Source organism: Chelonia mydas, chromosome 9 (assembly GCF_015237465.2).
Source record: "Chelonia mydas isolate rCheMyd1 chromosome 9, rCheMyd1.pri.v2, whole genome shotgun sequence".
NCBI lineage: Eukaryota > Metazoa > Chordata > Testudines > Cheloniidae > Chelonia > Chelonia mydas.
Genome location: NC_057855.1, coordinates 29,071,304 through 29,095,395, shown reverse-complemented (window position 1 = coordinate 29,095,395; position 24,092 = coordinate 29,071,304). Strand labels below are relative to the sequence as shown.

Genomic DNA, 24,092 nt, shown 5'->3' with positions numbered 1-24,092 from the left:
TGTGCTGTCTATCACCATGGACAGTAACGTTAATAATAATTGTCCTAAAGCAGGTACATAATGGATGGGGGAGGTATAAAGTAGACAGAGCCATGGCTCTAACTCCCACAAGGTACTGGCCAGCAGAGCTGGCTGGCTGCATGATGGAGAATAAGGTGCACACCAGAAAGGAATACACTAGCAAACTTGCCACTTCTGTGTACCTAGGAGCTCCAGAGGCATTGTAGCTCCTTCACAACAGAATGCACCCTAGTACTCTCTGTGCACTGCTAGCATTCCATGTTGAATGCAGTGCCGGGATATGTTCAAGCGGCATGATTTAGAGTTGTTCAGTATAATTATTTGCATGAGTAGGAGTCTGGAGGACTGGGTCATTACTAGATACCAGTTATGAAAGCCAGATTCTAGTATAGGGAGCCAAAACCCCATCTTCCCTCAGAAACAAAATAGGTGCATTGCAACTTTAAGAGTGCTGGAATTTCATAACGTGTTCTCCAGTCTAATTTTCTGATTCATAATACTGAGGAACATCTTTTCCTGTAGGTATAAACACTCATTTAGATTTATATTAGGAGCACTACAAAAAGGGTAAAATAGGTATTAAAGATTATATTGACATGCTTAAGATACGAGACAACACCACATGGGGAAAAAAGATATATGGCTAGCTTGAAGCATTGCAAGCAAACTCTTTACTATCTTGCCACATGTGTACATCACATAAGCAGATGAAAATATGTTATAGTGAAGGCTTGCACATCTACAGTGCATTCTGTCTAAGGGGAATCTATACATCTGGTACAGATTTAAGTATTATTTTCCTTTCCTGTTAGTGACATTGAAGAAACTGAGCACCTACATGTAAGAAGTCATATATTAAAGAGAGGATGTGAGGAGGCATAATGTAGATATTAAGGTGAGATGAGCAGAAGAACAGAAGGAAAAGTGCTGAGCTTTCTAGAAAGTACAGATGGATTGGTACCACAGTGAACAGTTAAGGTAATCTCTGTCTCTCTGATTTCCTTTATGTAAATAGTTATTTTGAGTGGTAGCCCAAAGGTAGCCCAAATTTTACTACACAGGTATCAAATCAAATCAACTTTAAGTCGTAAGAGGAGCCATAAATTATAACCTATATATCAAATAAAACAGAGGGTTTGTCTGCCCAGTTCTAAAAAAAGGGTAGTTAAACAGTGACTTTTGTTATTTATAATAAGAAAAGGAGGACTTGTGGCACCTTACAGTCTAACCAATTTATTTGAGCATAAATTGGTTAGTCTCTAAGGTGCCACAAGTCCTCCTTTTGTTTTTGCGACTAACACGGCTGCTACTCTGAAACCTGTTATTTATAATGCCTCCAATGTCACCAAAGCTGCCTGCTATAGTCACTTCATTCTCCTTACAATATAGAATCTAATTGATTTGTATAAGTCATCCTTCATAAAAAGTAGCACAAAATGCTTTGCAGGGAGAGATAAAGAAAAGAGAGAATGTTTTACACATATTGCTGCAGTGACTGTCAAAGAAGCAAAAAGGGAAAACAATCTATGAAGATGGAGTAGCATAAAACTAAAGAAATCAGAAATACACAAGAAGCATAGATACAATTATTCCTGAAACCTAGTTCCTATGTGTGGGGCTGGGGTTGGGGGATGAAGGGGAAGAATGGAAAGGAGATGAGTCATATAACAATGAGAAAACGGAAAGGGAATAGAGAGGTTTTAAGATGAGATTTGAAGAAAGGAAGTGGTTCAGAGGGAAGCAGAGAATTCCAGTAGGGTAGAACAATGAAAGAGTGACTATGAACTATAGAGATCATGAAAGAAAAATGGTCCCTTGATTAGGGCACAAGCTTGGGACTTGGGAAACCTAGGTCCAATTGCCTCCTCCACCACAGACTGCCTACGTGACCTTGGGTAAGTCACTTAAAATTTTGGGGCCTCAGTTTCCCACCTGTAAAAAGGAGATAATAATACTTCCCTAACTCATAGGGATATTGTGAGGATAAACACCTTATAGAGTATGAGGTGGTCAGATACTATGTTAATAGGGGCCATATCAGATGGATTGATAGAGAAGGAACTAAGTAAACTTAGGGACATTTCATAATGACAGTGACCAGTGGAAGATATGAACACTTCCCTGAAATGAAAAGAGGAGCAGCTAGAGAGGTAAAATTCAAACCAGGAAAAAGGAGCGCTGAAGACTTTGAGCAAGATCTAGCTAGCTTTCCCATCTTAACCTAGACTGCAGGTTCCAAAAGGAAGTAAATCCTCCTGGAAAGGGATGTAGTGAAGCAGGGGCATGCAACCCTCACTCTGTAGGAGGCACTCACAGCTAGACCTCTGCTAACCCAAAAAGTAAATGATGCTGGCCAGGGAAGATTATGGATAGGCAGACCAGAGATGATTTCTCACATCTTTCAGGCAGAGTCACTAATAAGACGCCTGTGGAACTCCATCTACAATTTAAAGTTGCCCTCCCGTGGTGGAACACCCTGAGGAAGGCAGCAATGCAAACACTGCAAGCTCTCCCATAGGGGTCACTCCCCACCTCAGGTTCAGCACGTCTCAGTGGACCATTTGTGGTTAGGAGGGTAGCAATGCAATTTAAACCCTCCATACACCAGATGGGATGAAACAAGTCCAATGGCCTTTTGCCTGAGGATCTTAGGAAGTACAGACAGTGATGTTACCTAAACCAGCAAGGAGATCAGCTAGAAGGAAAATAGAAAGACAGAGAAGATTCCATGGTCAGATAAGGAGATATCATCAATCATTCAGAGAAGAGCCAAGCCTATTCATTACAATTTGACTGGACTGAACTGACATTCAAACTCTATCTGAAAGGCTAAAATTTGAGGAACAATGATAACTGCATTGTAATTCTCACGTGCTTTGGTTCTTTAGGGGGCATTTCAAACCTGCAATGCTTAAGAGCATTTAAAATCCATTAATCTTCACCCTATGAGTCTTTGCTCCTACTTTAATTCTCTTAAAATTGATCTTCCCATTTTCCCCATTTTACAAATTAAAAGGATAAGATGGAGTACAGTAAGTGGAGGTACTCTGGTTATGTGTGTATGTGGGAGAGAGAAAAAAATATGACAGTTGTCTTCTGTGTCATCACTCTGTTCCTACTCTTTGAAATAAGTCCACACAATGACACTTAAAGCTTGAGTAAATTCTAGATAGATAACTAGTATCTAGTAGATAACTGCATGGAACAAATGTGGACCAAAGGGGCTATGTTACACTGTTTATATGTCAGAAGAATGAACATGTTGACGCTTGATCAATTTCTTGTTCTTCAGTAGTACTGTAGTTCCTTCTGTCACTGAAAGAGCACGAAATATTGCAGTTCAGAGCTGCGTTCATTTTCCTGATCCCTGACATTTTTTGTTAACAGATTTAAAGGAGTCTATATGGGAAGCAGTTTTTGTCTTGTTTTGGTTTCTAAGTACTGGACCCTATTTATTTCTCATTGACTGTGTCTCCATTATTTGTTTATAAAAATCACAGTAACATGATTACTTCATCCTTTACATCACCTGGATTACACAAAAGATGAATTTGGCCAAATATACAAAATAATTCTTACAGGGCAAAAGGAATTCTTTCTAGTGTAGTGTGAAAGGTATATGCTGCATACATGATATTGGATATCACTTCAGAGCAGGTTTGCCAAGGGTCACAACTTTTCATTTGAATCTGGCCCCAGTGTTTAGAAAACTCTGGCCCAATTTCAGAGAAAACGAACAGATATATTAGCTATAAAATTTGCTATAAAGTTTCATCTGGTTTCATTATGACACCACATGAGATTCTTTTGGACATGATATTCATAGTGAAACAAAAGGTAGGGGGAATCCTCACTGGTTAGAACTTCAGGGAATATTCAGAGGAAGCCCTCAAAAGTGAAGTTTTCTATTCTGTTCTTTTCTATTCTATTTCTATAGGTTCTTGTACCATGCTCATCACCATAGTGTCTGAGCGCCTTCCAGTAGAACACTAAGTGACATGATTCACACCTGTCATGCTCTGTTTGTTATCGCATCCTCACCCCAGGAGAAGGAATGTATGTAGACGAGTGCCTTGTTTTGGGAGGGGTATTGTTTGTTTTGTTTTAAATGTACATGTTGCTATATGCTTATAACATGTTGGGGAATTATAGGTAAGTGAATGGTTTCTTAAGTTCAAGCCTATCTGTGGCCAACATATATGTGTAAACGTGTTCTGTTTCATTTATACAGTGACTTGATTACATATTCAGTGCTCAAAGAACAATCAAATAGCTTGACAGAGAGGCAGTGTGATGCAGTGGCTAGGACAATCGACTGGAGATGTGGGATCAAATCCGAACTCTACTATTGACCTGTTGTATGTGTTTGGATAGCCTCTTTTTCTCTCCCACCATTCTTCTATCTTGAAACTTTTTGGGGCAGAAACTCTCTCTTGCCATGTGTTTGTACACCTAGCATCAGGGCCATCTGCAATATATGGCTAGGATTTTCAAAATCAATCTAAGGGATTTAGGCACCTAAATATCATTAGGGAAATTCACTGAGATCTGTGCCCAAATCCCTCAGGCTTCTTTGAAAATCTTGGAAGAGATCATAATAATAGACATATTCAAATATATGCATATATGAATGCAATCCAGCTATGGCCCAGTTCCTGCAAGTTCCATGTTATCCAGTAATGAATGACCTTAGCTCCAATGGGAGTTGAAGATGTGAAGGTGAAGGGGCACTAAGAACTTCCCAGGAGACACTTAGGCCCAGATTCTCAAAGGTATTTAGGCACCTAACTTCCATTGATTTCAATGGGAATCAGGTGCCTAAATACCTTTGAGGATTTGGGCCTTAGCACTTCACAAGATGGGACCCAAGGATACCAAGTAGTATATATTTTATGAATAGGACTGAAAACGCGAAATAGCTGATTGCCTCTTTTAGTGTAGACTTTGATGCATGATGGTAGGATACCACCGAATCCATGAATCCATAGTGACATCTGTACACTTAGAATCATGATGCTGCAGGCCCAAAGGATATATTTAGTCTACATCTACAAACCTTGCAGAAAAGCATTAAATCAGCAAAATGAAAAAACAAACAAACAAACAAAAATGAGACATAAAAATGAGCTGGCTACTCTAAAACACAGATACAGTAATTATTTCAGTCTTTTGCTTAGGGGTGTACCAACTGTTTACAATTTACTGTTTGGCAAGCTGGGTGTTCTCATTTCCCTCATGGTTCAGGAGTCAAAAACATATGCTACCTTTAGTAATGAACTCTTCTAAGATTTGAAACTATCCATATTCATGTCACAAGAAATGTTTACACAAGAGCAAAATGCTCCAACATCAAAATAAATCAGTAACATCTCCGAGTTTATATTTCCATATGCTTCCTTGGCATAATAAAGCAGGGGAAAGGCTGCTGCTGTAAAAAAGTAGTTTAATTAAAAACAACAAAAAACTTTTCCAGAAATCATGGCCATCCAAAAGTAATGTAGACTAATGCATAGTTTCACCGTATTCTAAAGATTTATCATCTATCAATAGAAACAAGGAAATGTAATATAATCACATACTGTACACACCTTGCATATTTTCCATCTTCTGTGCATAAATTATACATTCATTTTCATAATTATGGTAACATTTCTAGTTTTAACATAAACTGCTATTAACTCCTGGATACCAGTGAGTCTGTGTCTATCAAGGCTACACACTAATTGCATTTTCTTTTTATAACGTTATCTATTTATCAAACTTAGAAACTTAGTGGAAATCAATAGAATAGAATAGAATCTTCACAGCAGAATATTTCAGACATAGCACAGGGCAATTTTTATCTTGATATTTTACTCAGATGTTAAGCTCTTGGTTTAATGATGATGGTGCATGTGATGGGTAGTATAAAAAGTATGTCCAGTATATGGCAGGGCCAGGACTAATCCTATCCTTCTTGCATGGAAAAGGACTGCAGTTGCTTGCGCTGAGTGCAGGGATTTCCAGGGTAGCCAGCTATGGGGCTTTAATTGATTCATCCAACATTCTATAAAGGGAGGTGCTGTGGGGCAGTTTTAGATGTGGCAGTGATTCAGGGAGGGGGGCTGTTTAGAAAGCTGTAGTTGAAAGAACCACAAAGCAGACAAGTTTGGAGAGAGTGAGCTTCACTTTAAATCCTTGTTTTAGGCTTGACCGAAGCAAGCCATGTATTATACCATTACTCTGAGTTTTGGTGGAGGGAAACCCTGCTGTATTTGTTTGGGCCTTACAGACACAGAACATCTTTTACTTTTCTGTATTATTATTTGCAATGAAATAAGGCAAATAATTTGCAACTGTGTCCTGTCTTGTGCTGACAGTCCTTTCAGACTGCAGTAGGCAAGCCCACTGTTCTGCTATAAAAGGGAAACTGATGAGCTGAAAGATATTCTTTAGTCAAACACAAGTTATTGGGCTCAATGCAGGGGTCTATAGATACAATTCTGAGGCCTGTGTTATACAAGACATCAGACTAGATGTTCTACTTTGTCTCCTTCTTGGCTTTAAAATCTATGAAATTATGATATACTTAATACCTGCTTTTTGTACCACACCTTCCATCCCAATACACTCCAGAATTTGGAAGATGAATTCCTTCCCTTGAGGCTGAAAGGCAGCATATTAATTCAATTTCCAAACCATTACAGGCACAACTGGTCCCTGAGCCTTCTCACCATTACCAAATCAGAGCTACCCACTTAAAAGCATGATCTAGACCTATGTTGAGGCTTTTGGGTAAAACTGTTATAAACAGGGTCTTGAGCTGCATGGACATTAAAGACATGTTAGCAACTTTTGTAAGAATAAGGATGTGCTTCGGTGCCTTGAGACCTCCACCGCTGATGAACAGTTGGCTGTTGTTTTCTGCCAGACCGCTGCCTACGTCTCAGTGGTGCTGCGCCATATAGGACTAGATTGTGAGATATGGGGTTTGTCAGGATGAAAGGTCCTGTGTTAATATAAAATAAGATAAAGCAGAATCTTGTTCTGAATGATCAGGTGAGATGGAATCTACCCTTCATTATTGCTGGGTACTAGCATTGCTGCGAATGGACTTTAGAAATGGTTTCCAAATATCACCAAGCATAGCATCCATGACTTGCAGTCTATATGTTAGGCTATTGTACATCCCCATTTGGATTATTAATGCGACTCATTCTTCCTTTGCTGGTTCTGTATTACTCTGTTAATGTTTCAATATTATCCAGTAGTTTACCATGCTCCATTCACAGAGGGGATGTCTTAGGTTTCAGTGAGTGCCCTTCAAGAAGCATGCTGCTTCTGAGGATGGGATGCTTATGGTTAGAGCAACAACAATCTTGCCTAGCACCTTATTCCAGAAATTATGCGTTGCTCCATATTCCCAGAGCATCGAGGACAATAGAAGTCACTCCCATATTTTACACATCTCTAGCAAAGGATACTTAGGTCATAAACCTCACCTATGCATTTTGTAGGGCATCCAATGTATTTTGTGCAATACTTTACATTTACTACAGCTTTCATTTAATATCCTTGATAGTTGTGATCCCCATTGCACTGCAGCCCTGAATGTGTTCACCTCCCACCCAGCCATCGCTTTCCAAGCTGCTTTTAAATGTGGATGGGATCACTGTCAAATAAGAAAGTATACAGATTTGATTCCTGGGAGTGTGTTTGAATCTTATTTTGTCTAAAGTTATGGTCAGATCAGTCAGAGGATTTTTGTAACAAGTCATGCTACTAACACAGACCATTTATTGACTCAAATTATTGCCATAGTTTAAATCTGACCAGTCCTGGTTTTTTTTCCCTGAGATCTGTAAAGATCATATATCTGCTACTTTCATAAAGGTCACCTATTGCTTATCATATGCCCTGTCTATTCAGGATGCTAAGTGAAGTGTTAATCATTGACACAGGAGTTGTTCCAAGTGTGTGCTGTTTGCTGCACGCTAGCCAAAATCCCATCATTTTATAAAATCTGTTCCCAATTTTTCAGCTTTAATTTATCACTGGATTTTATTGTTTATTTGTATTTATTGATCACTTTGAGCATGCTGTCTGAGGTACAAAAACAGACAGAGATGGTATTTGCCCCTCTGATACGTAAAACACAGAGGAAAGACATGATCACTGATGATAACCTATTTTCTGAATTAGGTTAGACAGACTCTAAATAAGTAGAGTAAATAAAGGAAACGCCAGAAGGTGGAAATTCCTAGAGGGGCAGATTTTTGTAAAATGTAATTTTCACCTTGTCCCAAAGGCTGATCTATCATCTGTGGCTTTGGGCTCTTGTATTTTGGGTTAACTGCAGCCAGAGGGCTGGCAGCAGCTTGTTGCTTGAGAACTCCCTGTGTGTGCCTTTGAATGATAACCTCAGAGCCTCCTGCTTCAGTTCAGCTTGTCCTCAGAAGTTAAAGGATCATCTACCTCGACCCCATATGAACTACAATGAATGATCCTAAACACAGACTATTAGAAAATCGAGAGAATCACTAAAATTAGAGTGTAAAATTGTATCTGATCTAATTCTGGATAACTGTTTAGCTGAATAAGGTACAATCTTATAGGTACATTTAAGTCAATTTAATGAATAATCTTACAAGCTGTGACTCTCTTTATGCTGTTACAATCTTACATTTGCCTTAACAACACAGTATCTCAGCAACCCCATTCTGTATCTGTCACCCCTTCTCTCTCAACACCCCCAATAATATTAGAAGTTTTTGAAGCCACTTAAAAATTTAAGGTGTGTACATGTATTCCTATATTAGCCATGAAGTCACATAGCTAATGCAAATGATGTTCTGCAACAGGACCATAATGGATGTGGAGATAGAATGTCTTGGGAGCATGTTAATTCCTGGGACAACCACCATTTTACAGTTTATTATGTGTAATTAAATTTCCTCGCCTCTACAGATCTACAGTCTTAATATTTTCACTTTCCTCTCAACATTTCATAAGTTTCTTTGGACTAGTATTCATATTAACTTTTCTTTGTATACACCTTTGATAATAGCCCACTTTAATTGAATTGTCTCTTTAGAATTGGTATGCCAACTCCCATCTTTTCATGTACCATGTATATATATCTTCCTACTGTATTTTCCACTCCATGCATCGGATGAAGTGCGTTTTAGCCCACGAAAGCTTATGCCCAAATAAATTTGTTAGTCTCTAAAGTGCCACAAGTACTCCTCGCTGTTTTTGTTCATTTATGTTAACAGCCCCCTCTCCAGAGGCAGTCAGTGGTTGTCTTTATCTGAAGGTCAACCAAAAGGTCAGAAAATTCAACCCTAGTTTTAATTGTAAAGTGCTGGGTATTTTTTACCATCATTTCCTGTTTCTCATTCATAATAACAGGTATTAAGTACGGTTGACCAATGGGTGGTATCCTCCTCTTTATCCATTACACACTTTGTGTTTAGTTGAATAAGCATGGATAGACTTCAAAGTTGAAATATGTTTTATAGAGAGAAATCAGTGAAAAAAGTCTTCTTAGTGCTGAAGAGTTGAAAGAGATTTTTCCCAGTATAAGTGGCAGCATTAAAAAATAGCACAAGAGTATGAAAAATGGACTGGGGAGGGCAGTCTGAGAGCACAGCCAGTGGCGATGCAGATTATGAGGTTATGAAGGTTGAGACATAGGCAGGACTTGTGTAGTGCAGAGCCTTGAAGGTGAGGATGATACGATATAAAAGGTGATGTGGAAGACACTGAAGAGACTCAAAGAGGGATGACGTGTGGGAACAGTGTAAGAAGATGATGCAGTGTCTGGGGTGGGGGAAGAGTAAGCATATGTTGTATTTAGGGGAAATTTTAAAGGAATTTTCCAACTCTTTCCAAAGCACTGATGAAGAATTTTTACAGGGCCTACTAAAATGGCGTATCCAGCCCTTTGTGGGGTCCTTAAACTTTACCACAATAATAATCTAAACTTTCAAAGGTCTGATGCTTAAGTTTGATTATGGAAATTTAGAGAGCTCCACATGATATTGCCTCTTCAAAACCCCTCTCTGCTCCAGATGGCCAAACTTCCTATAACCTGATGACTTTTGATCAACACTAGATGGGGCCGCGGCAGTGTGGAACACTCCCCCAACCTTGCAATATTTTTAGAAAGACTTAGCAGGCTCTCCCCTACATCCCTGTCTTTCTTCATCCTTTCAGGGACGGCTCAGAGGACTCCTCTTCACACTTCTTGAAGGAGCAGCCTGGAAAGTCTATTTCTGGTCTTCATTTTTCCCCAGGAGTGGATAACATATCCTCTTCCCTCTCATTCCTTTTGTGGCACTCTTTGGCTAGTTTGCCCTGTCCGAATCATGTTTAAGGCAGCCTGTCATCAATGGGGTCACACCAATTCAAAATCTCTCCCTGAGCATTTGGACATTCCAGAATCTTTTAGTTAATTTATAAAAATGGACGAAGATTTAGATGGTGAAGAGTGAAGGAAAGAGGAGTTTGTCTTCTAAGTCTGTTTGGTCATCCCTTGTTAGGAATATGATGCTCAGAGAATTGGTCCTGTTAGCAAACAGTAACTGGGGAGAAATCATGTTTTCATCAGATGCATATGAAGAAACCCCAACGGATTGCTAAGCAAATGTTAGAAAAAAGGTAATGGTGCAATGGTGGATATGTATTTACAGGATCCTAATGTATGCAATGGTGGATATGTATTTACAGGATCCTACCTTGCCTTTTCAGAAATCTGCCTTCAGGTCAGTAGTGTATTGTACCACCTGCATCTCCAATTAATTTTACAAAGAGGGCTTCAGTTCACTAAGACTCCATTCCAACCAGGCCATTGGCCAGTAGATATTACAAATTGTCTCAGTAGTGCACCACAAAGCTGGTATCTCTGAAGGGGCAAGATGGGGCTCCAGAAGTGTTCAAGACCCCATGCTACTATATTTTTTATAATATACTTTGCATCCAAGCTTTGGGCAGACTTTCTAAGTGGAAAAATATGTATTATTTCACTTGGAAAAAAGTATTACACTTTCATGATAGGTGGGTCAGAAAGAGCAAAAGTACCCTGTTTTTATTTTTGTAACTGTAATGGTAACAAATGTATTTTCACCATTTTTGCCAGCAATACCAATCTGTTCACTATGCTCAGATATCATGTACTGCACCCCAGCTGGTCCTTTACGAAGAGAGAATGATACTTCAGTAGAAGTGGTACAGAAAAAAAAGCATCCTAGCTAACCATCGGAAGAAAATTCCGAAAGGGGGAAAGAGAAAGTCAGTGAAGATTTTGTGAATAAAAATGTTGAAATTCACACATCTCAAGTTATGGAATCCTCTCACGTACTGTACTGCTGAGTTACAGTATACCTAATAGTATTTGTATCCCGACTAGGCATAGCATACCAAGGTAATTGTGTCCTGACTATGGTTAGAATGCATTTGTGTTATTAGGTCTGAACCCTATCATGGTTATTTTAATGAGGTTTGTATGTTAAATTAAACCATAAATCATAATAGAATTTTGACTGCTGTCAGAGAGCTCAAAAACTGAGTTGAAGTTATTTCAAAAGCTAAGAATTTGTCTAGTCTGTCATGTTTAGTCAATATGATCCATTCAAGTGTGGAGATGTCAGAAAGGACACCCGCGGATGGTACTTAATCTGTTCAGTTGTGAAGGAGAACTGGAGATGGATTCTTAGATCAAAAATTATTACTTCATATTATTTTGGTTACAGTTAAGTAGCCAATCTATGGATTTGTTAAGGACATTAAGGAGGTCACAGTGGTCTACAAAGCAGCATGTACCGTACCGTGGTACATTCTCTAGTCAGATAGCCTTGTGGCACCTATTTTTACTGCATAGGAAACACTACAGTATAGTTCATTTACTCAGTGATATCTCATAGAGCTGGGTAAATACTTTAGAAACATGTAGGTGAACATCGGTGAAAATGAATCTTACATATCCACTTTGGTGGTATTTGTGCCTCTTTTGTTTTCCATGCACATTTGTACAAGTCAAGGCAACTCTGTATATCCCCCTCTCTCTGTTGGCATGGTTCTTCCTGACTACCCTTAGTGGAAGATATTTTCTTTTAGAAACAATACAAAATTTCAGATAAAACACCTCTATAGTGAAGTGTTATTTTAGATTCCCACCCAGTTCTGGGGCAAACATTTTTAGGGTCAGATTGTGAGCTGGTGTATGTATGTGTAACTCCATTGACATCAATGGAACTAGGCTATTTTACACCAGCAGAAGATCTGGCTCATAGTTTAACTGTGAATGCATCCATAAAATAAGCAGATGATTCAGGGTGTCTCTTTGTGAGAAACAAAGTTTAAAGAGAAAAATGTGTCCATTAATAACAAGAAGTCTTTATCTTCTTGTTATGTTTCATTGGAGTTTTTTCTTTTTGCACTACAGAACATAGTCTGGCAAAAAGTATGTGTGATCTTAATTGTTAGACTTGTTTATTCCAGAGAGAAACCAATAGAGCACTTACAGTAATTAACATATTTTCTCTGGTCTTCTCATTTTGTTAATGATATCTTATTGAAGGCTGTGCAGTAATTATTGCCCACTGAGGTACATACTCTGAAGCAAATTAATGGCCAATGACCAATAATGATTACACTAGTAATTATCTATTGTGAAATATAAGAAAAAATCAGAAATTAAAAAGTGTGTTTGAAGCTAAAATTAAACTGTATTGTTAAACAATAATAAAATCATTTTAGCAATTCATCAGAAAAACATACTGTAAGCTCTTTCCCCAACTATATGCTAATGGTGCAGTCATATTTCACTTTTATTTCCAGAACATTTCTTCAAGAGGCTGCCAAAGAATGAGTGTATAACCAATTTATTCTGTTTATTCATGAAGAGATCTGAAGTTTTTTTAATCACAGTATCACAGATATGTAGGACTGGAAGGGACCTCGAGAAATCGTCAAGTCAATCTCCCTGTGCTATGGCAAGACCAAGTGACCTAGACCATCCCTGACAGGTGTTTGTCCAACTTGTTTATAAAAACTTTCAAGGATGCGGATTCCACGTTGTCCCTTGGAAGCTTATTCCAGTACTTAAATACACTTACAGCTAGAAAGTTTTTCTTAATATCTACCTTAAATCTCCCTTGCTGTAGATTAAGCCCATTACTTGTCCTACCTTCAGTGGCCATGGAGAACAATTGATCACCATCCTCTTTACAGCAGCCCTTAACATATTTGAAGACTGTTATCAGGTCCCCGCCTCCGTCATCTTTTCTCATGACTTAGCACGCCCAGTTTTTTTTAACGTTTCCTCAAAAGTCAGGGTTTCTAAATCTTTGATCATTTTGTTGCTCTCCTCTGGACCCTCTCCAGTTTGTCCACATCTTTCCTAAAATGTGGTGCCTAGAATTGGAGAGTGTACTTTTTAATGTTTTAATGTTTCTCTTTATTGCTGACTGTTCTTATTTTAAAGGGACACTGTGAGGCAAAATTTGACCCAAAATTTAGATTTTGTAAAAATAAGCCTCAAGTTTCCATGATTTTTCTTTTTTTTTTTCCTATGCAAGTGAAGACAGTTCAGTTTAAAACCAAAAAACACTGGTGTTAGTACATAAGAATCAGAAAGCACAGTGAAGCAGAATCTAATGATAGACAAAACTGAAATTGAATAGACAGTGAAATTGATTAACCTGATTTTGTTGTCCACATTGAGTGAAGTCCAAGTTGGACATTAGATTTTTTTTTTAAAATGCTTTGACTTTTAATAATCCAATGTGCTACCTTGAAATATAGGTAGGACAATTTTTTTTAAATAAATCATTTTTAACTTGACAATATGCCTTTTACTTATTTTTCCATTTCACTCCACTGTGGGTTTGATGATTCCACTGAAAATATGAGGGGTAGAATCCCAGTCATGTGGAAGGATTTCACTCTTGGAGTTTTGTCATTAATTTCACTGGAAGCAGAGCAGGTCCCTGAGCCGATCACTAATGTTTAGGAATTATTATCAAATTACATTCTAATGGTCTGATCCAAAACCTATTTAAATTGACGAGTCTTTCAATATGGACTTGGCTCAGCCCCTAAGGACTGAATTCTGGCCTTATTTATACTCATGGAGCCCCAACGAATGTAATAACATGGATATCAGTGGTATAACTGCAGGCCCAATCTCATACTCTTTAGGGAAGCCAAACTCTCACGACTTCAATGGGAGATTTGCCTGTTAAGAAATTACACCCCAGAGGTAGATTTTCACTCCCGACTGGCAAACCTTAAAAGGGTTGGTGATTTGGATAGGCATCCACAAAATTCATATGCTTCTGCAATGAAGAGAGAAATCAAGCTGGCAGTCTTGGGAAAATATGTACTCTAGAAGGATTTCTCCAGATTTCTGGCTTCAGTAGTGCTGGTAATAGCTTGATTATAGCTCTTTCCATGATTCTTTGGTGGTACTTCTCCCCAACAAACCCAAGAATTTCAGAGGAATGTGAAAAATGAAAGGTGTGAAATGACTACCAAATATTTTCAAATTCAAAATTATGGCTTGTATTTTATTTGAGTTTTGAGCTAAGGCCTAGATTGGTTCTCAGTTTATCTGAACTGATTGATCCATTCCTAGCTTTCATCCCGTAGCATGTGTTACACAACTAACATCTCACTCACTGAGCCAAACACTGATCTTATTTAAACTGGTATAACTCTCCAGGAATCCAATGAATTCAATTCAGCAATAGGTATGAAACTGAGAGAAAAATCTGAGACTAGAAAAGTAAAATTCAAACCTGGTGGAAGCTTCCATAAATCCATTTACGCTAATGGAATTATACTTTCTAAAGCAGCAGTGAATTTGGCCCTCTGTGTTTAACTCCTAAAACTCACCGTAAACCAGAAATTCAAAGATTCAGATGAATAAGCTATGCCTCTGTAAAGTATATTTTAAATTAAGAGCTAGTGAAAAAACCCTGTTATTGATTCCTGGATAAGAGTAATGAAATGTATATCCATTTAGAAAATGTTTCCATTGGCAGCTGCCTGCCCTTTTCCCTTCTCCCTTCCCCTCCCGTCCCCCCCCAATCAAGAAACCAGTATCCAGTGAACATAGGAGTCAATACGCTGAACAGAAATAAAACCTCATTCTAGTTCATCTTCCTTACTTTGTTCTAGTGCAGAGAGGCGGTTTAAAAAGGCAACGTGTGTTAGGCAAAAATATTTCTTGAGGGTGGGGATGATATTCTGTTTAAAGAAAACCAAGACTTCCAACTGGTTTTAATTTTATTTTTAATGTTCATGGGAACCAGCCTTACATGCCTGGGTGAACTCAGAGTTTGGATTTTTGGCAGGTTTTTATTTGAGCCCAGCTTGGCTGTTTTTCAAAATGTCCAGATTGCTCACATTAAATCTGAATAAGCACTACCCGCTAGTTTAATCCGAGTCATCTGGTACACCTCTAATTAGTGTTAGTTAAAGATGAAATTCATCATAACACAAAATGTTGCTGTTTGGGATCTATTTAGCAAACTCTTGATTGTAAAACTAGAAAAAAAAATCATCTACAGTGGTGTTTTGTTTAGTCATTCTAATATAGAATTACATTGGCAATAATGCAATGCAATAAAATTATCCAAAAGTCCCTAGTATAAAATATAACAAAAACAAATCTTTGAGTTATCTGTCTATGCAGATAATATGTATGTATATCTGCCTCTGTAGTCACAAACACACATATGAACTCATATATAAATTAGCTATTGGCCTCGCTAATCTAATTAACTATAAATTATGCCCAAATCAGTAAAATATATGCACATCTGTTAGTATTTCAGCAATTTTCAAATTATACACCTCTTATCCCAACATTTAGATATAGATTTAAAAAAAATTAGTTCTAATTCATCTGTGATAACTGAATGCAAATAATGTGTTCTTGAAGAATCTGGCCAGATTCTTCAGTCTTTACTCAGGCAAGACTTCCCAGTGAAAGTTTTGCCATAGTAAGGACTGTAGAACTGCATCCTTAGTATGCCTGTAGCACTTCTGCATGTCTGAGAAACACAGCTTGAAAATTGCTGTACTTGTAACTTGTAAGTTGTATTTTTTTTGTTTGTTTTTTGGTTCTTTTAAAACTAATAAGTCTAAACTTTTCATGTTAAATCAATATTTAGATCAAGCCTGTTAGTTCTGAATTCCTGCCTTCAAAAATATTACCGTATTTTGTTAAGTTGTATTATATAGAGTGATAAAATATAGCAACAATTTGCTCTCCATCCTTATTGAAATGTCCCGAGAATGAAGAATACATTGTTCATTGGTTTGATTTGATTTTTACACTGTTATTAAAAAAAATCCTAGAGATTTATTTTAACATATCCAAATATTTTGCAGCATTGACCTACAGTTTTTACATATATGCTTTGAATAGGAAATAACACAAAGGAATAGTGAAGTGCTTTTACTTAGATTTTAGATTACTTTTTACTTCCAGTGCTCTTGTTTCTTATTCATGCTTGAATTGATATGCTGGACGTAAGAATATCACTTTTTCCCCCCTGGAAACATTTCAACTTCATTATTCAAGGACTGAATGGATCATGTTTACAGAGTCTTTTCAAGGGCATCTGTTCTTAGCTACAGTTTGAGGATGGGGCCCACAGAGCAGACTAGAAGGATCCACCTAGAATTTGTTGAATTAAGTCCTTGCACCTGGATATAATTGTCATGCTGCTGTGCTGGGGTTTTCTTAAGCTACTGGTAAAACAAATTAGCTCAATTTAAACTGGCATCCAGTAGGGAAGCAACAACTCACCTCATATAATGTTTTTCAAATAATTATTTTTCTATTGCCAATTTTGCCTCATGAATATTTTCCTAAAGGCTGGGTGAGAATTTTTTTAAAGCTAAACCAAAAGTGGTACAAATTCTATTCTGGGTATCTGCTTTTGAGTACTGCACTATATACAATGAAGATTTGATTAATATTCTCTTACAAAATGTACACTGCCATATTTTTTTAATAAATGTAAGATAAGATATAACATAACATAACATAACAAAAAAGCACAAATCTCAGTGTGTACATTTCATGTACCTTTTTGCCAGATTGTCTACTGTTCGGCAAACAACTTTCATGAGTCTTTCCCAAATGCAAAAGTGGTTATCTCATTACTGTGGCCAAAGTTATACATTTATGTTTGACATGGGAATTTATATAAATACCATGGGATCTCATTTCCTTATGTATTTTAGAGTTGTTTGAACTTGGCAACAAAACTCACAGGCTTCCTGGAAGGGCCACAAAGGTTCATCCCCCCTCAGCTGGAGTTGCAAAGGCAGAACTTGTCTGAATCCCTTGAATGCATGCATGTGTGTTAGTTTCAGCTTTTTATAATATTCTCCAAAGGGCAGACTTTGCCCTTTAAACTGAACATTTCATGATGGCTTCCCTGAAAAAAATAGTGCTGTGTATTAATGCCCTTAAATATTAAAATGATGGTGTATTGCTAGATGGGAGAATTCAGGGAAGAGAAACGTTACGTTCACTAATTTTTCACTGCGTCTTTAGAATCCTTATTACGTAATTACTCCAGTGTTGGGCCAAGCATGATAGGCTTAGAAAGTTTGTCATTGTGAGCACCAGCTGAATGTCCCACCTTCAGACATTGTTCAACTGAAACAAAAATTGAATTTACATAAAAAGTAGGTATTCAGCTTTCTTATTGACGGCACTTCTAAGGAGGTTCAAGAGCATCAATTCTAGCTAAGCTCCAGAGTAACTTGTAGGCTAATACATCGACTCTGAGTCTGCCTCTTTCCGAAGATGGCATTAAAATAATTTACGTGTTATGGTAAATCCTCTCCTAATTTTGGACAAGCCACACCTCTTTTTGAAATGTGAAATCTCAAATGCAGCAGGAAAGTGAATCAGAAATAATTGCAATTTCTTAGACGTTAGCAGTATATTCACAGGTCAAAAGTTAAACAGAGAAGCTGCTGTTAGCTCCTCAACTGTATAGTGTGCTCCAAATTTTGAAGGCGTTTTAGTGCAAATCTCTGGTAGCTTTAGGCTACAATCTGACCTGCATGCACAAATGACAAATCAGGGCAAATCTCTGTGTATTGTGAATACTGTGGATCTATCCCTTACATTAGACCTACTGTCTACCCCACATTAACAGCACTGAAAGGGTTTTGGTGGAAGTGATTACTAAAGGCACATTAGTCAAATACATGGTGTTTTTCAACCAGGAGCTAGCTCCTGATATAGTCTTCTAAAATAGCGTGGGCTTGTTTTTAATAAATTACAATTTTATAAATGAAGCTTTTTCTTTTTTTATAAGCTAGGGGCCAGCTCAGCTCCTGTGAAGGAAAAATCCAGGGGCCTAATTTTCATTTCACAAAGGTCCATTTCCACTACCATGACAGTATAACGAGATCTTAATATGGGTTTAAATAAGTCCTTGCACCAGAGTGGTGTAAAGGGGCCCTAGTGTAAATGAGAATCAGAGCCTCAAGTTCAGGCTCAGAGTTTTCACCACTTCACTGCCTCATAGGGTTCAGATAGGCCTGCCCTGATGACTCCCTCTGCCCAGAACATGGGCAGAGGTTTCACATCCTGAGATTTGCAAATCGCCCAAGATCCACATGGATTTCAGTCAACCTATGAAGGCTTTAAACCTACAGAGTGCCTCCTTGTCCCCGAAGCCCTTCCTAGATATCATGACTGCCTGGCTTGTACATGAGGGATGCTCTAGCTAGCTCCTCCCCTGTCCCTAACATGACTCATGGGGTGCAGAAGGTTTATACAGCACAACAGAACAGCAAGTAGAATATTGCTGAGTGATATCATTATCTTGACTTCTGTGGGGGACAATGCCACAGAGAGTTAGTTTTCTCTCCATTCCAATCATCCCTAATTCTTTGTACCAACATCCATTCAGAGTTACTGTTGATTTCAATAGATTTACACGCTGTAACTAAGAACAGAATTTGGCCCCTTTGTTTTGCATTTTAATTTGTGTGAGAATAGGAGAGCAAATTGTGCTGTTGCTTTCTCTTAGGTTTTATGATTTTTTTTGCTTATATTTATTTCAAAAACTTCAGCTTCTCTCAAAGTAACTAACAGTTGAATCTGATTTAATACCTGCAGTGTCTCTTTTCTATGTGTTTGGGTATCATGTGTGAGGGTTCCAATCCTGCTTCTGAAGGCAAAATGGGAAAACACAATAACAAACCTCGCTTAAGAGTTTTATCATACATGATAATAACCTAGGCCTATATTTATGAAGAATAAGTTTTCAGTGCAAAATTAAACTAAGCTGTACAGCACAGTAAAACCCAAATCATCTATACTGAGAGAATTCCTCCAGTGTTTCTTGTTCTTAAATGGTAATTAATAGAGACAATACTAAAACCAAAAGGAAGCTAGTGATATCCTGTTCTTTTTCATTGCAGCAAGGAGTCTGGTTTGGTAAACTCCATCTCAGATCATGTAATTTAATTAGTGAGCACAGAATCTGAATAAACATAAAGACATGACGAATAGCTTTCTCTTATAATTCCATTACTGAGTAACAGACGGGTGTGGCTGTTAAAACTGAAATATTTGTTTTCTTCTGTTACAGAGTGTTAAAAATATAAATGAACTCTTTTATCCTACCTCCTTTTTCTTACCCTGTCTTTTAATTTCTTTCTAGATCTAAGTCATAGAAAAATCAAAGCGATGCGAGCCACTGGTTTGGATCATCTGCACACAATTCAAAAAGAAAAAGGTGACTTTTTAAAATTTCCCACCAGCAAGTGGGAGAGGTGTAGGCAAGTGTGAATTTATGCACAAAATGCTAAATCCAAGCACAATAAAAGACCTCTTATCGTCATATAAAGACTTCCATGTGCAATAATTACTGATCAGACCATCCACATGCTACATTACTTAATGACATCCAAAGATTGCTGCACTTTCTGAACCAATAGCAGCTATACAGTGACCAGCATCGTTCCTGAATGGAAAAATTGGCCCAACCACTGGTGAATGGCACGCAGTAGGTTTCCCATTGAACTACGCAGCACAACAATGATCCACATTGGTAAATCATTCTGTGTGCTTTTCAATTCTTTTGCATATCAGCTTCCATTCATTCTGGCACCCAAGGCAAACAAATGTAAGAGATGAAAGTGAAAATGCATATGTTAAATCCAAATGGAAGCAGATGAGTGTGATATATACCTAGAGTTGCTTAGCAACAAACATATTTTGGCCACAGGAATTGTGACATAAGTCAGAGACGGGAAAGAGACGCTATTCTGCACTACTTGTCTGTCTCCCTAGAAGCTTCATAAGGCTCCTTCTTTAGTTATTTTAAGGCAGAAAATAAAAGACTATTGTGGACATTTGTTTATGCTATTAATACAACAGACTCTATGACAATAATCTTTTCCTTGAGTGGAAAAATGTTTTCATTCAAGATATCTATTGTAAAGATGTATGCCTCCATCTATCCACACTCATCATGAACACCTCCTACATGGTTCAACTTAACATTCTTGATCTCTAGAGTTCATTGGAAAACTTCAATTTTTTTAAAATAAAAACAAAGGGCACCTTTTTTTAGCATAAAAATCCCATTTTAGCTCTGGTAGGAGAAACATTTGTTTTATTAACATTTCACATTCAAAGCACTGTGTGTTTTCAGAAGGCAAAATAAAATGTAAATAGTTAACACTTACGTGGCTGTTAGTTATGTATTATTCTCATTTTACAGACAGTGAGGCATAAACACCCTCATAAAAATACAACAGTGTTCCACAGCATTGGCCTCCAGCATTGCAGTGTCACTCCAGTAAGCAGCAGTGTTTCAAACCCTTAAGGCACTGTGGTGCTAATAGGGGAGAGTCAGCCAGCAGCAGAGCCAGCAGCAGAGGTGTGATGAGAAGTCCTAGGGCCCAGTAACGCAAGAGCACGTGTAACTCCTTTTCAAGCAAATGAGTGTTATGCATGTAAAGCTATCAGATAATCAAGTGCCCCTGGCTTCCAGCAACATCCTCACCCCATAAGATCATGGCACCTTTCACGTATAGAAAGACATAACATTTATTTTGGGGGCGGGGTGTCAAGCAAACTGTCACATTATTGCTACACAAGGCACACTGGAAACATTTTTCAGTGTTTCCTTTACTTTAAGGTAATGAATGAATTAATTTTATTGGGCAGGAAGAGAAATCTGATCCTGAGTGAGGGGAACAGAACATATGAAGCATGCACTTTGAGTTCCTTGCAAAAAAAAAGGACTTTCCCACAAGATTAAGAAATGGAGAGGAGCATAAAGTATGTGTGAGAACTCAAATGCTCTTAGATTTAGGAAGTTAAGTGTGTGCAGCTTGAGAAAGCTAAGAGAGTTGATGGCTACACCAGAAGAACATAACATATGAATGGCCATACTGCGTCAGACCAATGGTCCATCTAGCCAAGTATCCTGTCTTCCACAACAGTAGCTAGTGCCAGAAGCTTCAAAAGGAATGAACAGAACTGAGCAACTTTCAAATGATCCATCTGTCATCCAGTCCCAGTTTCTGGCAGTCAGAGGTTTAGGGACACCCAGAGCATGGATTTGCATCCCTGACCACCTTGGCTAATAGCCATTAATGGACCTATCCTCCATGAAGTATGCATGATTAGAGAAGAATGTCTAGGAAATGAATCAGGATCTTCTAGGAATATTTGCTGGAGCAAATCCAACATTCCAATGTTCTGTTGCTATACAAGGGTCTTTGGTGGAGAATTACACAAAATGTGCCATGTTGTCCACCTCCAATTATCACATTGGACATAAAATAACAGGAATCTGGAGCACAGGGAAAATAAAGACTGAAGTGGAAGAAGGAGGAAATGAGAGAGTCAGTATTGGAATGAGTGTAGGCTGAGGAGAAAACCTGTCTTTATTTCCTATCTTCACTCCTTTCCGTTTCTCTTCCTTTCCCCAGCTCCCACCCACTGTGCCCTGATTGATAGATACTCAAGGCAGATGCAGAAGGGTTGCAGGGCTGTGTTATCTTGTGTGGATAGCACAGTGGGACAGGGCAGAAGGGTTGCAGTGGGGAAAATATAATCATTTCATAATGGGTTCTATGTTATCTCTTCAAGAATCAGTGAGCAAAAGGGAACTCATATTAGTCACAAGTCAGCTGTCCTTTATCATCCCCTTTGTTCAATAGTGTGATACTTCCATTCAAAATGTTAACAAAAATGTACGTTTTTGGTAATTTTCTATATTTGTGAAGGGAACTAATAAAATGGAGCCATAAATGTCATTTACGTTTTGTGTGTGCGTGTATGCATGCGTGCCTGCCTGTGTTCATTTTGGAATGAATGGCCCTGGGCCTCATTTGGCAGTAGAGCTGGCAGTCATTAATTGCTCTTGATTATGAGCTATCATTCTATTGGGATTAATCTACTAAAGAACCAAATTCAGATTTGATGTAACTTTTCAAAAAGTAATGTAACAGTGCCATGGAAAGGGAGCAGCAGACCACGGATTGAGCAAGATTAAAGGAGAATTGAGGCAGAGCATAAAGATCATTGTCACAAAGCAGGATTTTCTTCCATTTTCAACTGCTTCCAGATTTCTCCGTTTCCATGCTACCTATCAGTATTGAACTGAGAAAGAATAGTGGACAAGGGTACAAAGGGAGCAGAGGCTAGGAGCAGCATAAAATATATTAATTACTATGATTATTTATTATGTTACCAGAAAACAATTTCCCAGGAAGGGCATTATGAGAATATGGGTTGGCATGGCAAAAGGTATGAAGATGTCTGTGACAGAGAAGGAGATTACTGGGGGCATCGAGGATGGCTGCAAAGGCAGAAGGAGGAGGAGGAGGGCAGGGGGGAACACCCCAAAGAAGACCAGGCCTGAGATGTAGGTAAGAGATTGCATGATATAAGGTCTGAAGGCAAGGATTAGAAGTTTGATGTTGATCACCATTGCAATGGAGACGCAATGAAGTGACGCAAGAGGGATAGAAAGGTGACATAGTGGACATGATGGATGATAAGATGTTAATTGTTTGCTTAAACCAACATCTAGAAATGCAAGATCTGCAGCTGAAACTTATGGCTGGCTTCTGCCATTATAATGGTCAAACTGGGATCCTAGGTCCGAACAGCGTGAACTGGTGAGCTTGGAAATTTGACCTTTTGACTCCTATCTGATGGCTTGGAAGCCCATCTCTAGTAACTTTCAGAAATTCCCTGGCAGTTTTCTTTTCCAGCAAACTTTTGACAGTTTCTTAAACCAATAACTATGTAAGCTCAAGAAATAATGAACTTGCCTGCAAAATAGATGTTAATAAGGCCTGTCAGATTGCCATCATTTTAAATGCCAATAATCAAAATTTGTAATGGTAATTGCACAAAATATTGTACATGTCACATTAATTACTGTACTGCAATTTATTTCCAAATAAATACATTTCAGTTTATATCTCTGTGGATCTATCTGTTCCTTAAATGTAGGACCCATGGCTACGTTAAGTTTTTGCTTTCTGAATTTTTTTTCTTAATTCTTTTCTTTATGAAATCTGCTTCTCTAATTAGCAACCACACAGACGGATAGGTGATTTCAAAAAGAAAGTCAGAGCTTTGTTTGACTACAAGGTTATGAATACATTTATATTTTCATTAATTATGCTATGAAGTTCAAATGAAATGCAAAATGTATCCCTCCAAAAAATCTTAGTTGATGCTAATTAATGCCTTTGGCCTACATTCCACTTTCCCACCAGTTACTCTAAAAGAGGGGTCGGAAAATGGTCAGAAAACTCTGCAGCCTTATGCCAGAAAATCCCTGACAGGATCTCCCAACATGGGGAGGAGTTTGAACAGGCTGAACAGTAGGGCAAAGGGTGTCATATGCTCCCATATCTCTTGCCTCTGTTACTTCTCTTCACAGCCCATGTATTATGAACTCCATTAGCTGTCATGCTTTCTCCCTGCACAGTTTCTTCCACAAGAGAGTCTGTGCTTTCTCCCATGCTGCCCCTATGGCAGCAATAAGCTCCCTGAACAAATGTGTCTTGCA

General features: G+C 38.2%; 1 long non-coding RNA gene across 1 annotated transcript; it reads left to right on the top strand.

Moving 5' to 3' along the window:
- The first annotated feature begins 821 nt into the window (after nucleotides 1-821).
- Nucleotides 822-23,450, top strand: LOC119567107. The gene is made up of 3 exons (XR_005226871.2): nucleotides 822-999; nucleotides 3,959-4,077; nucleotides 19,710-23,450. It is a non-coding gene; the product is annotated as an uncharacterized LOC119567107 (long non-coding RNA).
- Nucleotides 23,451-24,092: the final 642 nt, after the last annotated feature.